The sequence below is a fragment of the Palaemon carinicauda genome, chromosome 9, assembly GCF_036898095.1.
Source record: "Palaemon carinicauda isolate YSFRI2023 chromosome 9, ASM3689809v2, whole genome shotgun sequence".
Classification (NCBI taxonomy): domain Eukaryota; kingdom Metazoa; phylum Arthropoda; class Malacostraca; order Decapoda; family Palaemonidae; genus Palaemon; species Palaemon carinicauda.
Genome location: NC_090733.1, coordinates 42,712,468 through 42,728,892, shown reverse-complemented (window position 1 = coordinate 42,728,892; position 16,425 = coordinate 42,712,468).

The window sequence follows — 16,425 nt, the reverse complement described above, 5'->3', positions numbered from 1 at the left end:
TATATATATATTTTTGGGCTCAAGCCATGTCGTCCTGATGGAAGTTCCTATAGGGTAGCTTCCTAGGGTATATTACAACTACGGCGATATTCCCAGAGAATTTACCTTAAGGTACCAGAATTCTAACTCCTGGAGCGAGTATCCCTCGTGAAAGGGATATCGCGACATATCAGAGGACGTATTCTAGACACGCCACATGGCAATCTACATCCTGGACAGAGATTTCGTTTCGTAGGAGGTGATTGGCGAGATACGAATTCGGGAAAGAAAAAGGGGAGCCGCTCCTAAGGCTTCCCTATCCTCCGATTCGTATGCGTGCCTGGCGCCATCTGTATTCCTTTTTGCGTAGCTTAACAACTCAGTGTTTTTTCCTGTTTTTCTCGCAAATCTTGGATTTATTCGACTTTTCATGGCTTCTTCGTCTTCGTCGGCCTCTGATAAGTTGAGTATAGTGTCTGTTATGTATAAATGTAGGCTCCTGGTAAAATTTTGAGTGATTAATAGGATTAATCTTTGATACAAGAGCCGTAGCCTACCAGAGGCGTCTTGGACGCTGTCGCTCGCTAGGTATATGTTAGTTAGTCAGAGCGACATTCCTGGTTGTTTTGCTTTAATAAATTTTAGCTATTTAGCATTACATAGGATTTCCTTTCGTGCTTAGTATTATTTGGCGAAGCATTCGCCATTCTGGCCTACGCTAGGCCTAGTAGCCTAGTCGTTTGGTCCTAGTACTTCATGCATGATTATGGTTTTTCCGAGTGTAATTAAAATTTTATTGAAGCTTTAGGCTATATTTTATACATTTTAGACTGTGTGGAATATTTCCAAGATAGTATACGAGTGAGTTTCGGTGAATTAGGTAATCGATTCTCTTGGTGCCTAGGCTAGTTGCTTATGGAGCCTTAGTATACTTTATCATACTCCCCGGTTGCTTTCTTTTCTTCGGAGAAGGTATGCAATCCCTTTCCCTCTGTTTAAGCCTTGGGCTTATCCCTAAGTGGTTTTTTCCGAAATTTATTTTCGATAAAACTATACTAGGGTGTTACTGTACCTTCCTGTTCCTGTAGTTATGGTTCAAGAGGGACAGAACAACAGAGTTTTTAGTCTGAGTCTGTGTTGTCTGGCTTGGGGCTGAGTCCCCCTCGCTGACCTAACACATACAAAGGGAGCTTAGCTCCCTTAGGTCACTACCGAAGGTTTCTGTGGATATGATTCCTTCTTTTGTGATCTACCAGACTAGTCCTGTTGCTGTTCTCGCGGGAGGATAAGTTCTTCCCTTGGGAGTAGCAACGCCTTCCTTGCTTTGGTGCTCTGGAAGCTGGCAAGTATTGCTGGCCTTTCCCCTTAGATTTCCCTTAGGCTAAGATAAGTTTCTTAGCTGCGGGTGATCTGTCACTAAAGCAAGGTTGGCAGGACCCTCTTGTCCCTTCCCCCTCTTTCTTCATACTGTACTGTACGTCGTTCTACATCTGGACCTAGTATAGGTTAGGATGTGGAATTGACTCAGCCCCTTGCCGGCCGGCAGAGCTGGCCGGCAGGGGTCTTACTGTACTGTACGTCGTTCTACTTCTGGACCTAGTATAGGTTAGGATGTGGAATTGACTCAGCCCCTTGCCGCCCGGCAGAGCTGCTGGCCGGCAAGGGTCTTATGTTTTCGAGTGCTGCCCGGACCTCTCTTGGTCCCTCATCCATGCCTGCCGGCAGAGCCGGACGGTATGGGTCAAGGAATCCTGAATTAGTTTCTCCCCTTCCTTATATGCACTCTTTCGGTTGCCGGGCTTGGAGGTTGTGTACACTCTTATCCCGGCATCCATTCTATTTTTCTTCTAAGTGCTGTACCTGTCCCGGCTGCCGGCCTATGAGGCCGGCAGCCGGGCAGGTGTAGTCCTCTGGTTCTTTTGCTGCTGGCTGGCATCGGTCTTGTACCTTTGCCGGCCGGCTTATGTCAGCCCTTGTCTGCCGGTCACCAAGAGTGTGGCCGGCAGCTGGGTACTACCTTGTGTAGTTGCTGGCCGGCAGCCATTGCCGGCCAACACTGGCTGTTACCGGCCGGCAGTTGCTGCCGACCGGCACAGGCATTTGAACCAGAGTGCTGCCGCCCTATAGCTGTTAAGTAGTATACTTTAAAGCTAGTTGTAGTGTGTGCCGGCCGGCAAAGGCAGGCCGGCACACATCCCCCTATACTGTACTAGTATTCTTCTGTATAGCATATACAGTAAGAGGAAAACTATAGTAAGGGTTTTGGTACAGCACTGTGTCTTCTAACACTATTGTGTTTTTGTGCACGCCCCTTTGCTGTTGCCCTCAGATAGGAAGCTGAGTTCTTCCCTGTCTATTATCCAGGATTTTCAAATCATTGCTTAGGTGTGAGCTCCACCTGTTTCCTCTGGAAACCTTGCATTGGTTACTCTAGAAGAGATAAACCATTTTTGATTTTATTATCTGGAAAGCTGCAACAATGGGTTGTGAGGGAAACACAAGTGTGTGTCTTTCCTTTATGAATTGTTATGCTATACTATGCATATCCAGTGATACATAGTTCAATTGATACTCATGAAAATTTCTTCTCTTTACAGGAGGACCCTCCGAAGTGCGGAAATGTTTTCTGCAATGTCCGCAGCAAGAACCTCTGCGGACATGAGTGTTGTAGGAGACATGCAGCATGCGCTGTCTCCAAGGATGATCTCCAGTATTGGGACCCTCAGGTATGTACTGTATGCACTAACCTGATTACTGAGGCTTTTGATTCCCCTAGAACGGCGGAATCAAGGGATATAGCAAGGGAAAAGCTTCGTACTTGGGTAAGGGGCTTCAAGAAGAACACCTCTGGCCCTTATCTTCCAAGTGAGAAGATGAGGGCGTATCTTTTTCCCCAGGCATCAGCTGATGCAGTGATTCCCCAGCCTCAAGAGGAGATCCCTCAAGATCAAGTCCAGGTGGACGTGGAAGTCGCAGTTGCGATGCAAGACATCCAGTTAGATGACAGGATGTCTGACCTGGATGAACGTTTGGAACAAGACCTCCTGGCAGAAGGTCAGGATGAAGTTCAAACCCCGGATGTCGTAGAGGATGAGGTCGACGAGGTGTCGGCTATTCCGGTTCAGATTCCGGATCCTATCCCCTCAACATCGGCCGGTCTCCCAGTAGAACTGGGACAGGCCCTCTCTTCGATTGTTGGAATGATCCAACAAATGCAGAAGGAGAATCAGGAGAAGGCGGCTGCTATGGAACTGCGTATGCAGTCCCTGGCAGAATCACGTGGACCCCGGAAAGGGCTCAATGTGAAAGACCTTCCCGTATGCTCAGATGCTAACCCCTGGAGGTATGCTGAGCACATGCCAATGACGACTGGAAAGATCGTCATCTCGGATAAGCTGGGTTCAGTTCCACTAGAGGAGGTGGAATTTTGGCCCAGCAAGGCATCATATCCGGACTGCTATGTCCGGCTGAGAAAAGAACCAGCTTCAAGGGAGGAGACAGAGCCGAAGGAGGTCATAATTATGGACCACGCTAAGGCTCAAGCCCTACTTTCATCCTCGATGAAAGAGAGGGGCTTCTCTAACTCGAAGGTAGCTGCATTGAACAAGAAGCTCCCTTCTTTTGTGTCCTCTCCTGCTAGAGCCTTCCCCTTTTTACAGAAAGGGTTTGCGGCTGTCCTAAAGGCAGTCGAGGCCGGCAAGCCTTGCCCCTCCCTGGAGGAGTGTAAACCCTTGTCGCTGGCCCTGCCTATGGACCACAAAGACTGGAAGGATGTCCATCTGACATTCTCAGTGGGAAAGTTGGAGGCTGATATTGCCGGACGGCAATTCAGCGAGGACCTCCCCAAGCTGTCCGACTCTCTTTTACGAAGAGAGTTCGAGACAAAAGAAAGACTGGCTGCCTCAATGTCTCATCAGACTACTCTTGAGACGATGGCAAGTGACCCCAAGGTCCATGAAATGTTCATGGTAGTGGCTAAGTCTCATCTAGCCACAGTGACGAAGGACCTTTATAGCTTCGTCAGGGCAAGGAGAGCTTGCTGGGAGTTCGTGTTCACCGGGGCCTCGGTGAGACACGATCCAAGGAAGTTAATCTCCTCCAACATTTGGGGAAAAGACCTTTTCCCTACCGATGTGGTCAAAGAGGTTGTTGATAAGGCCGCCGTGGAGAATAGAAACCTTCTCCAGAAGTGGGGCCTGGCTATCAAAAGAAAATCTTCCCCGGATGAGGGTCCTCAACCAAAGAGGAAGAATATGAGGACTAGGCTACCGTCTCGGTCAGCCAAGCCTTTTAGACAGCAACAGCAACTGCAATTGCCTTTGCCTCCAGTGCCCCAGATGGTGGCACAAACCCAGACTACTTTTCAGTGGGTACCCCAGGCTGTGCCAGGTCAGTCATCCACATTCACCCCAATGTTCGAAGGACAGTCTTCTTCCTTTTGTGCAAAACCTAGAGGAGCAGCCAGAGGCTCGTCTAGGCGCCCCTCAAGGGGAAGGGGATTCAGAGGTGGTCGTGGTCAGGGAGGCAAGACCTCAGGACGGCAGTCCAAGTGAAACGATACCGGTAGGAGGGAGACTGATGAAATTTTGGGATCGCTGGACCTTCAATCCCTGGGCCCAAAGCCTACTCAAGAATGGACTGGGCTGGAGCTGGTACAGCACTCCACCCCCGTGCCTTCGGTTTTTCCAACACTCCACCCCCGTTCTGGAGGAGTACGTTCAAGAACTGTTGGAGAAAAAGGTGATCCGAAAGGTGAAGTCCATCAAATTCCAAGGGAGGCTGTTTTGTGTTCCCAAGAAAGACTCGGAAAAGCTCAGAGTCATTCTGGACTTGTCGCCACTCAACAAGTTCATAGTGAATTGCAAATTCAAGATGCTAACACTGCAACACATAAGGACCTTACTGCCCAAGAGGGCATACTCAGTCTCTATAGACTTGTCAGACGCCTATTGGCACATTCCAATCAGCCGTCGACTCTCCCCCTACCTAGGGTTCAGGCTACAACGGAGACTATACGCCTTCAGAGCCATGCCATTCGGGCTAAACATAGCCCCAAGGATTTTCACGAAGCTTGCGAGCGCAGCTCTCAAACAATTACGCCTAAAGGGAATTCAGGTAGTAGCCTACCTGGACGACTGGCTGGTGTGGGCAGCATCCGAGACCGAATGCTTGCAAGCTTCCAGTCAGGTGATCCAGTTCCTAGAGTACCTAGGCTTCAAGATCAACAGAAAAAAGTCTCGACTTTCTCCATCCCAAAGGTTCCAGTGGCTGGGAATCCACTGGGACCTTTTGTCACACAGTTTCTCCATCCCAACGAAGAAAAGGAAGGAGATAGCGGGCTCTGTCAAGAGACTTCTAGATTCCGAAAGGATATCAAGACGCGAACAGGAGAGGGTACTAGGCTCTCTCCAGTTTGCTTCAGTGACAGACCCAGTGCTAAGAGCACAGCTAAAGGATGCAACCGGAGTTTGGAGAAGGTATGCATCAAACGCGCGACGAGATCTGAGAAGACCAGTGCCGCCTCGGCTACGTACTCTTCTCAGGCCTTGGTCCCAAGCCAGACATCTAAAGAAGTCGGTTCTTCTTCAGCCACCTCCCCCGTCGATGACGATTCACTCACACCCCTCAAAGGAGGGATGGGGAGGTCACTCTCATCGGAAAAAAGTCCAGGGGACTTGGTCCAAGCTATTCAGGACCTTTCATATAAACTTTCTAGAAGCTATGGCAGTGCTCCTTACCTTAAAGAAAGTCTCCCCGCGTCACTCGATCCACATAAGATTGGTGATGGACAGCGAGGTGGTTGTGAGATGCTTGAATCGACAAGGGTCGAGGTCACCACCTCTCAACCAAGTGATGTTAGCCATTTTCCGATTGGCGGAAAAGAAGAAGTGGTACCTGTCGGCAGTTCACCTTCAAGGAGTCCGCAATGTGACAGCGGACGCTCTATCCAGGTTCACACCGATAGAGTCGGAATGGTCCTTAGACGCAGGATCATTCTCCTTCATTCTGAATCAAGTCCCAGAACTGCAGATAGACCTCTTTGCGACGAAAGACAACAAGAAGTTGCCCCAGTACGTGTCCCCGTACGAGGACCCCTTAGCGGAAGCAGTGGACGCGATGTCCCTCGACTGGAACAGATGGTCCAGGATTTATCTGTTCCCTCCTCACAACCTTCTGTTGAGGGTCCTCAACAAACTGAGATCCTTCAAGGGGGTAGCGGCAATAGTGGCCCACAAGTGGCCGAACAGTATGTGGTTCCCCTTGGCGTTGGAACTACAGATGAAGTTTGTGCCGCTACCACATCCAGTTCTGACCCAGCGAGTCCAAAAGTCGACTGTCTGCGCTTCATTACAGAAAACCCGGACCCTGCAGCTCATGATTTTCTCGCCCTTGCGGTGAAAAAGCGTTTCGGGATTTCGAAAGCCAGCATAGACTTCCTAGAAGAATATAAGTGCAAATCGACTAGAAGGCAATATGAGTCATTTTGGAGAAAATGGGTGGCCTTTGTAAAGGCAAAGAATCCGCAGGAGATCTCAACAGACTTCTGCTTATCTTTCTTCATCCACCTCCATGGCCAAGGGTTGGCAGCTAACACGATTTCAGTGTGTAAATCTGCTTTGATGAGACCCATTTTATTTGCCTTCCAGATCGACCTAGGTAACGAGATCTTTAATAAAGTTCCGAAAGCCTGCGCTAGGCTCAGACCTTCAGCACCTCCAAAGCCCATCTCATGGTCTTTAGACAAAGTTCTTCATTTCGCCTCCCTGTTGAGCAATGAATAATGTGCGTTAAAGGATTTGACGCAAAAAGTTATTTTTCTATTTGCACTCGCGTCCGGGGCCAGGGTTAGTGAGATCGTAGCCCTCTCGAGAGAGGCAGGTCGTGTTCAGTTCCTGGATGGGGGGGATCTGAACCTGTTTCCGGATCCTACGTTTCTCGCCAAGAATGAGTTACCCACCAACAGGTGGGGTCCCTGGAGAATCTGCCCTCTGAAAGAAGATGCATCTCTATGTCCAGTAGAATGCCTAAAGGTCTATCTTCGTTGAACTTCAGACTTCAAGGGTGGTCAACTATTCAGGGGAGAAACATCAGGCTCAAATTTATCTCTGAATCAACTCAGAGCGAAAATCACATATTTTATTCGCAGAGCGGATCCTGACAGTACACCCGCAGGTCACGATCCGAGGAAAGTTGCCTCATCCCTAAATTTCTTTAATTGTATGGATTTTGAACATCTCCGTTCATACACGGGCTGGAAGTCTTCCAGGGTGTTCTTTCGCCACTATGCGAAGCAAGTAGAGGAACTTAAGAGATCTGTGGTAGCAGTGGGTCGTGTAGTTAACCCTACTGTTTAACTCTGCGAGGAACAGTGGTCTTAATTGGGAAGATTAAGTCCAGGGTGAGTGTGTAGATACATACTGTACTACAATTTAAAGGAGGGCACCAAGTGCCTACATAGACTGTTCCTTCTTTCAAAGGTGAACCTAGCATAAGTACAGACATGTGGGCCGAGCGTTTCTAACGCTAATGTGATTGATTTGTAATACAGACTTTTATGACTTGATACCTCGGGATCTTATTAAGTGGCGTTTAATGGTTTTTCTTTCAGATAAACAAGTTCTGTTTACTATCATACTTATGCTTAAAGTTTTGGGTTATCCTCTTTTATATATATATATATATATATATTTGTTGCTAACCTGTCTGTTTATTGTCTGTCAATAAACTTGTTCTTGAGAACCTTGCGTCTCTTTCACCTGTGTCAATTTATTGGTATAATTGAGCATTTAATTCTATGTATCTTATCTGGGATAATTCTGATAGAATTGTTCTGTTATGCAAGCTATGTTGCATTGGTTTATGTAAGTCCCCTAATGGGAGGACTCCGTCCCATAAAGGGACGAGGGCGGTTTTATTAGTTTCTTCCTATGCGGATATAAACCTTTGTCCAATACAAGTATTGTGCGGATTACTGGTCAATATATATTGACGCAGTGGTTCTATACAAACTATGCTTTACTTAATGTAGGGCGAGACCACTATATTAGCTTGCCTGGTATTCATACATAGGTATATGTACTCTTCGAGACTTTTCCAGAGTCTAGTAGGACTCTTCCCTGTAGGGGGCAGGAAGCTCTAACATAGTTTATAGTTAGTTGAAAAGATGTATAACGGTAACATCTTAGGTCTCTAGGTCTAGTCGACCGGGAAAAAATTACCTACGGGGAGTACGGCACGTTCTGAGAATCCACAGATACAGTAATGCTCTGGTACACTTCCATCAGGACGACATGGCTTGAGCCCAAAAAACGGATTTTGAGCGAAGCGAAAAATCTATTTTTGGGTGAGATGGCCATGTCGTCCTGATGGACCCGCCCTTGCCTTTCTAAGAAAGGGCTGTAGGACCCCTCCCTACATACAGTATCTGTAGCACCTCGTGTACGCTACAAGTAATACAGATGGCGACAGGATTGGCGCCAGGCACGCATACGAATCGGAGGATAGGGAAGCCTTGGGAGCGGCTCCCCTTTTTCTTTCCCGAATTCGTATCTCGCCAATCACCTCCTACGAGACGAAATCTCTGTCCAGGATGTAGATTGCCATGTGGCGTGTCTAGAATACGTCCTCTGATATGTCGCGATATCCCTTTCACGAGGGATACTCGCTCCAGGAGTTAGAATTCTGGTACCTTAAGGTAAATTCTCTGGGAATATCGCCGTAGTTGTAATATACCCTAGGATGCTACCCTATAGGAACTTCCATCAGGACGACATGGCCATCTCACCCAAAAATAGATTTTTCGCTTCGCTCAAAATCCGTTATATATATATATATATATATATATATATATATATATATATATATATATATATATATATATATATATATATATATATATATGTATATATATATATATATATATATATATATATATATATATATATATATACATATATATATTATATATATATATGTATATATATATATATATATATATATATATATATATATATATATATATATGTATGTGTATATATATATATATATATATATATATATATATATATATATATATATATATATATATATATATATATATATATATATATATATATATATATATATATATATATATACATATATATACATACATATATATACACATACACATATATATATATATATATATATATATATATATATATATATATATATATATATATATATATATATATATACATATATATGTATGTGTATATATATGTATGTATATATATGTATATATATATATATATATATATATATATATATATATATATATATATATATATATATATATATATGTATGTGTATATATATGTATGTATATATATATATATATATATATATATATATATATATATATATATATATATATATATATATATATATATATACATACATATATATACACATACATATATATATATATATATATATATATATATATATATATATATATATATATGTATGTGTATATATATATATATATATATATATATATATATATATATATATATATATATATATATATGTATATATATATTATTTAGGATATATGAATGTTTATTAAAATGTATACTAAAATATGAAATACTTTCAAAACTCTATATGAAATTAAAGCTCAAAACATGTCTTAATGTTGCAAATGTTAGAAATTTGTCCTAATTCTATAAATGTTAATTCCAGAATAAATTTATATACATGGAAAATTGTTTTACCATGGAATTTTTATAAAGAACAAAGCCTGTAGGAAAATTCACATAGTTCTCTGGTTGGTCACGCTTATTTTTTTCCACTAATGTTTGTCGCAGTCTGGAAGTCACACTAGGTGAAGATGAATCAGACCTTCCGCTGCTAGGTAAGATCTTATGCAACGCTGAGATCTCGTCAATATTAAGTTGTGCAAAATAATCAGAACCTGATGGAGGTAAATGTAAAATATTGATTTCATAATTAGATGGTATACACAATGCATTTCATATTACAGACATCTTTCCATGAGCAGAATTACAATATCACACCGTAAACCTTCCGAACTTCTCACCAGACACCAGGTAAGCCAGAAGCTTGTCAGTCAACCTGCCCTAGTTTGCGGAATCTTCTCCATTTCACGCTGTTCAAATACAATTGCTGCTCCCCAATACCCATGGCCCTTTCTATCAAATCTAATATACTCTCAATACCCAATTAATTTCTGATGTCGTCATTCCTCAATCTATCAAGATTTGGGACTCCCTCAATCGATCGTAAATTCATAATTTTGGCTGCTTGCAATTTCTTTTTTTTTTGTTCTACTTGTGAGAGCCAATGATGCATGGCCGTACATTTGAATTGGCCTCAATATTGAGATATAGAAAAGTACGTTTACTATTCTAGGTAGGTAGCAGTCATTCAAAAGTGGGTAAATCTTCTTCAAGTTATTATTGAATTTCGTTATTCGGTGGTCTATTTAAATTTTCGAGTCATTTATTTCACTGAACATTACTGTCTGCCTTATTTCATCTGTACCATGTCCACTTATGATTCTCTTTATGTTTAGAGTAAGTATTCATCATCCAAAGACCATTTTGATGGCAAAAATCTAATTATCCTTCACCTTCCCTGTTTCTATCAAGTAAGCCAAATGCTCCAATAATAGTGTTCCCCCAAATCTTTCAGTTGCTAAATGTCCATCTATATCACCAAGAATTATTATATTATCATTGTAAGTTACAGAATTTTTTACTCCATGCAAGTTTTCATAATTTTTTACTCCATGCAAGTTTTCATAATTTTTTTTTTTCCGTGACCGACCTTCTTGAGGTGCATAGACTTCAATATAGCTTATCTTGTGCATTCCTAAAGCAAGTGAAAAGCTTAAAAATTCTCTCATTTTTATGTAAAAGATATCTAATCTTTTGAGCAAGCTCTTCAGTCAAAATAATACTCGCTCCATGTTTTGCTTCTCTTTCTCCACTATAAATAAGAGGATAGTTGCTGTGAAGTAGTTTTGTACCTTGCCCAGTCAATTGAGTATCACAAGGACCAATGACGTCCAATTTCCTTTAATTCAACAGCATTATAATGCCCTCCTTCTTCCACCTAAGTGTGTTGAGATTTATTATTCCAATTCTTAGAGTAGAGAGTTTCCATTGTGCATATCCCTTTTCGTTCCTAGTTAGGATGTGCCCGTACATTCTTTGATCCTGCAACCCGTCCGGAGGCCTAATATGCATTTTTTGAGCAAATATATTTAGATCACCGGCTAGCAAGGCCTATCATCACCTACCCTGCCCATTTATCCGGGATTGAAACCAGCACTGAATACTCAGTAGCTGGGCTCTGTAAACCAAATAAAGAATTTAATAATTAGAGCAATATCTGCTTCATCGCCAAGATTCCAAAGGCATTCTTCACAGTTCAGCTTGCCCTGCTCAATCTGTTCTGATAATACTGAAGATCGAAGAAATTATTGACGAAGGTGTGGTTGGGGTGTTTGATCTTTTTTATGTGCCAATCTTTCAATGGCAGGTATGTCTGCAATGTGTTTATTAAACATATCGCCTAACAATATCTAAGTATAGACTCCACCATCATGCTCCACGTACCAGAACTTGTTCTCAGTGTATAAAGGTCACAGCAATTTACAAACCACTCACCATGCCGGTCGAAGATTTGCTTAAAATGGAAGATGAGGTTCACCTGGCCCAGACATGCGCAATATCAAGCCTACCACCCATACCAGTAGACATCATAAAACCTCAACGCCAGAGTGATGAAATAAATAAGGAAAACCACTAACATACACCATCGAATAAACTACATGTGATATATCGAGCAGCTGCCACACCAGAGAATTCAACCCATGTGATATACATAAGAACTCAATAAAGGAGAAGAAGAACCAAAGTCCATTTGTTTTTTTTTCGATTAGAGATATGGGAGTGAGATTCGAAAGAATCATCAGGATTATATGCCATCAGGACCATATTATCCTCCAAAAATAACCAGTGGTGACTGCCTGACTGGCTGCCTCATACAAAGAAACTGGGAACTTTGCACTTTTCTACGTCACTGCTAAGGTGTCTGACATGCAATACGGGCTCATGCAAATCACTCATCCCAAGCATCCTAGACATACAATTGAAATAAACCAGTAAACTCGCCATGTGTTTACTGCAAACAAAACCCCATTAATAATTTATGGAAATAAGAATGCGAAATTACCATTCGACTGCAAACCATATATTTGGACATTCATCACTGCAGATGTCTCCACTGCACTGTATCGAACGTATTTCCTGAGGGTAAAGGACATGCTGATACATGTATCTATACAGTAAATTATTCAGAGAGATGCCTCTATAGCCTCAATAACCGTAAGGACAGAAAAAAGCTCTATGCTAGAATCGGTAATCTCCTTTCGGAATTTCCTGAAGCATTCAAGGACAACCTCCAGTATGACCTCGGGCTCGCTATAAAACACCTTATCAAATATCCTATTGTAACAGAAGGCCTTCATGCATGCATATTTCAGATGGCTGATTCCAGAAAAACTAGCCAATGTAAAGCAATATTTCCTGGACATGGAAATAATAGGAGTTTAGGAGGTGACAACCAATGACTACTGGTAACTTAACAGTCAAGCAGTACCAAAAAGCTAGTCCACATCTAACATTACTGGCATAACTAAGCAGATCAAAGGGGTAAGAATATTCTTGAGAATTAATCTTCTGAAAGGTGTATTAACTAGTCATAGTAGAAAAAAAGTCATAGAAAAAAACAGAGATCTTCATTTCTTTTGGGATATGTAATTCTTATTAGAGTTTTTTCTTGTTTGAAATGCAGGCATTACCGTATTTCTTGCATACTTTGATTTATTACAGGTTTAACCGTCTTAAAATAAAAAGTTGGAATGACCGTGTAATTGTCGAAAAGAAATTTGACAGCTTATTCTATTTTCTCCCTCATTACAACTTCCTGCTCTGCTGCTAAGATAATCTAGTCACCTTGTGCTTGTAACTTGCTGAAGAATGATTTCTCCAACAAAATTTCCAGAATACTCTGCCCGACTCGCATTTCAGAAATGTTATTATCTGCTCCCTGTTCTTGTTAATCCCTTGTGTCTTGCCTCTCCCTTTGTGCTTTTGTTGTTTGTTTTTCTTGGCATAATGACATGGTGGCAGATCTCGTATATCTTTGCGTTCTACTACAATTTCATACAAAATGTGGCTGTCTGTGAGTTCATCTTTCTCTCTCTCTCTCTCTCTCTCTCTCTCTCTCTCTCTCTCTCTCTCTCTCTCTCTCTCTCTCTCTCTCTCTCTCTCTCTTTTATGTAATATAAATTAAATTACTATATCTTTATGATACTACTACTATGAAAGATAATAAGAATAATGATGTATGTTCAGCTTTTTCAAGATTGCTATATGCTTTGCTGTATTTATGATTTCTAAGAAAATTAATTCGTCTCGTAATTGGTTTGACGTGACTTTCTAAGCTTTTGTTATATCAATGTTTTCTGACATTTCTAACGAAAGAAAATTTTACTCTTTGATATGAAAGGCGAATAATTTTCTTGATAGAATTAAACACTGTCAAACATCGACTAGTTACAATGACATAGAAAGATATTTATGATTTTTATGCATGTGTGTTTGTGATTCACATAACTCAAAAACTATTTAGCTGAATCTCATGAAATTGGGATAGATGATTGATCAAGATTCAGAAAAAAAATTTAGTTTGATTTTGGGAGTGATTACGTTAAAAATCAAGGCCGAGGTCACGGAAAGGTAAAAAAAAAAACAGTCACAAAACCTAAAATCTATTTGATTGAATCTCATAGAATTTGGGGGAATGATTGCCCATGATCTAAGGACAATTGGGTTCGATTTTGGAAGCAATTGGGCCAAAAGTCAACACCAAGGTCACAAAAAGGTAAATAAATTTTGTTTGCCATATCGTGGACGATTTTTATCCAATATGCAAGAAACTATTGAAAAAAAAGCGCTTAAATTAATTTTCTATCTTATGTTATATGTATTTTGTGGTAAAATACCCACAACATCAACAGTTTTCTCGGTGACAAAAGTGGTGGCGTAGAAGGTATCCACTCTAATGAGTGGCCGTTCTAGTTAATCTCTAGTTTCCCTAACATCAATAGCAGAAAAAAAGATTAAAGCATTTGCAGTCTTAGTTCTGATCCAGGAAGCACATTATTCCTTTTTAGCTGCATTTTTTTGTAGATGCTGTAGCGGGATGACACCAAGACAAACACCACGCCCTTAAATCCTTTAACAGACAAATGGTCCCACAACACAAATTTTTTCCTTATTTTTACGCTCACTAGACTCTTAGACACCAAAATATTTAAACACCTTTTCTTCATCACTATATTTCTTATAATCTAAAGAACAACAAACATTATTACAGCAAACATTATTAACAATGGAATAAAGACAAAATTAAATTATCATCAATATTATTATTATTATTATTATTATTATTATTATTATTATTATTATTATTATTATTATTATTATCATCATTATTTCGAGTTTAGCTACAGCCCTAGTAGTAAAAGCAGGATGCTATAAACCCAAGGGCTCCAACAGGAATTAAAATAGCCCAGTGAAGAAAGGAAATAAGGAAATAACCTACAAAAGAATTAATGAACAATTGAAGAAAAATATTCTAATGACAGTAACAACAATAAAGCCGATCTTTCATACATAAGCTATAAAAAGAGACTTGTCACTGACTGTTCAGTATAAAACATTTGCAGCAAGTTTGAACTTTCAACTACCTGATTACGAAGATTATTCCACAACTTGGTCACAGCTGGAATAAAGTTCTTAGAATATGGTGTAGTACTGAGCCTAATGATGATGAAAATATGACAGTTAGAATTAACTGCATACCTAGTATTACGGACGGGATATAACTGTCCGGGGAGATCTGAATATAAAGGATAGTCAGAATTATGAAAATAAAAATCTTATGCAACATGCATAACAAGCTCATTGAACGACAGTGCCAGAGAATTATCTACATCAGGAATAAGAAATTTAAAAGACCATGCGTTCCTATCCAACAAATTGAGATGAGATTTGTAGCTGAAGACCAGACTGGATAACAATACTCGAAATGATGTAGTAAGAAAGAATTAAAACACTTCTTCAGAATAGATTGATCATCAAAATCTTAAAAGCCCATTTCTGTGAAATTGAACTAAAGATAGGCTTAATGTGCTTTTCAAAAGTAAATTTGCTGTAAAAAAAATCACACCTAAAATTTCGAAAGAATCATACAAAGTTAAAGAAATATTGTAAATTTCGAGATCTGGACTGTCCTTGACCTACTGACAGTTATACTTTGAGTTTCATTAGGATTCAACTTCATGCCCCACAATTTGCAACATGCACTGATGTTACTTAGATATTTATTAACGGATTTAGCAATACCAGATTTACATTCAGGAGATGAAATTAATGCAAAGAGAGTAGCATCATCTGCATTGTAACGAGGTTGGTTTCTATGCCGAATCGATCAAAAAAGAAAGTGATTAACGTATTTTTGTCCTATAAAAACATGAAATCTGTGGCTATATACGCATCTTCTTCGGTATTTTTTTTTTTTTTAAATACAAAAATTATGACAAAATTAACAGTTAAGATTTCTCACAGCTACTATTGACTGGTAGGTTATATTACGTAAACTAATATAGTGTTCAATGTTAATTCAGCTACAATTTTTTAATCTTATGCTGTCTATAAAGTTTTAAAATTCTTTGTCACGTTTTAATGCATATATTTATTTCAATATTTTTAAGGTAAAATACCTGGTTTCTAGTAATTGTTACGTAGTATCGAATCCATATTCCGATCAGGGCAGAAGATCGCTGCTTACAGTTTAGTTAATACCTAGTGAATCGTGACCAAGCTGGTAAGGGTTTTATGTACACATTCATCATTCTTCGTCCTCAAAACCCAAACTATTCTATAATTCTTTGGTTCCTTTGAAGGCATGTGTTTATTCACAAATCAAATAGTGTTATAATTGTTCAAGATAATCTAATCTTATAGTAGTTCTCCAAGAAGCAACATTATCTTTTAAATCTCAAGAATAGCTAAATTATATCATTTGTCCTATACTCAAAATGTTTTGTATCAGACTATTACTTGAATGGAATATTGCAAAATTTGCCTTTCTATTCTTTGTCGTCCTTTTTATTTTGATTTCATGATGGGCTAACTCTTATAGAGGTCATCTCCCAACGTGGGCGAATAATTGGATCAGAGGAGACAGGTGTGCCAACCCGTAACATTAGGTGGCCACATGGGAACCGTAGAGAACATTCCAGAGATGGATTAAAAGTTTTAAAGAGGAGGAATCTTTGGAAACCAAACCAAGGTTTGGAAG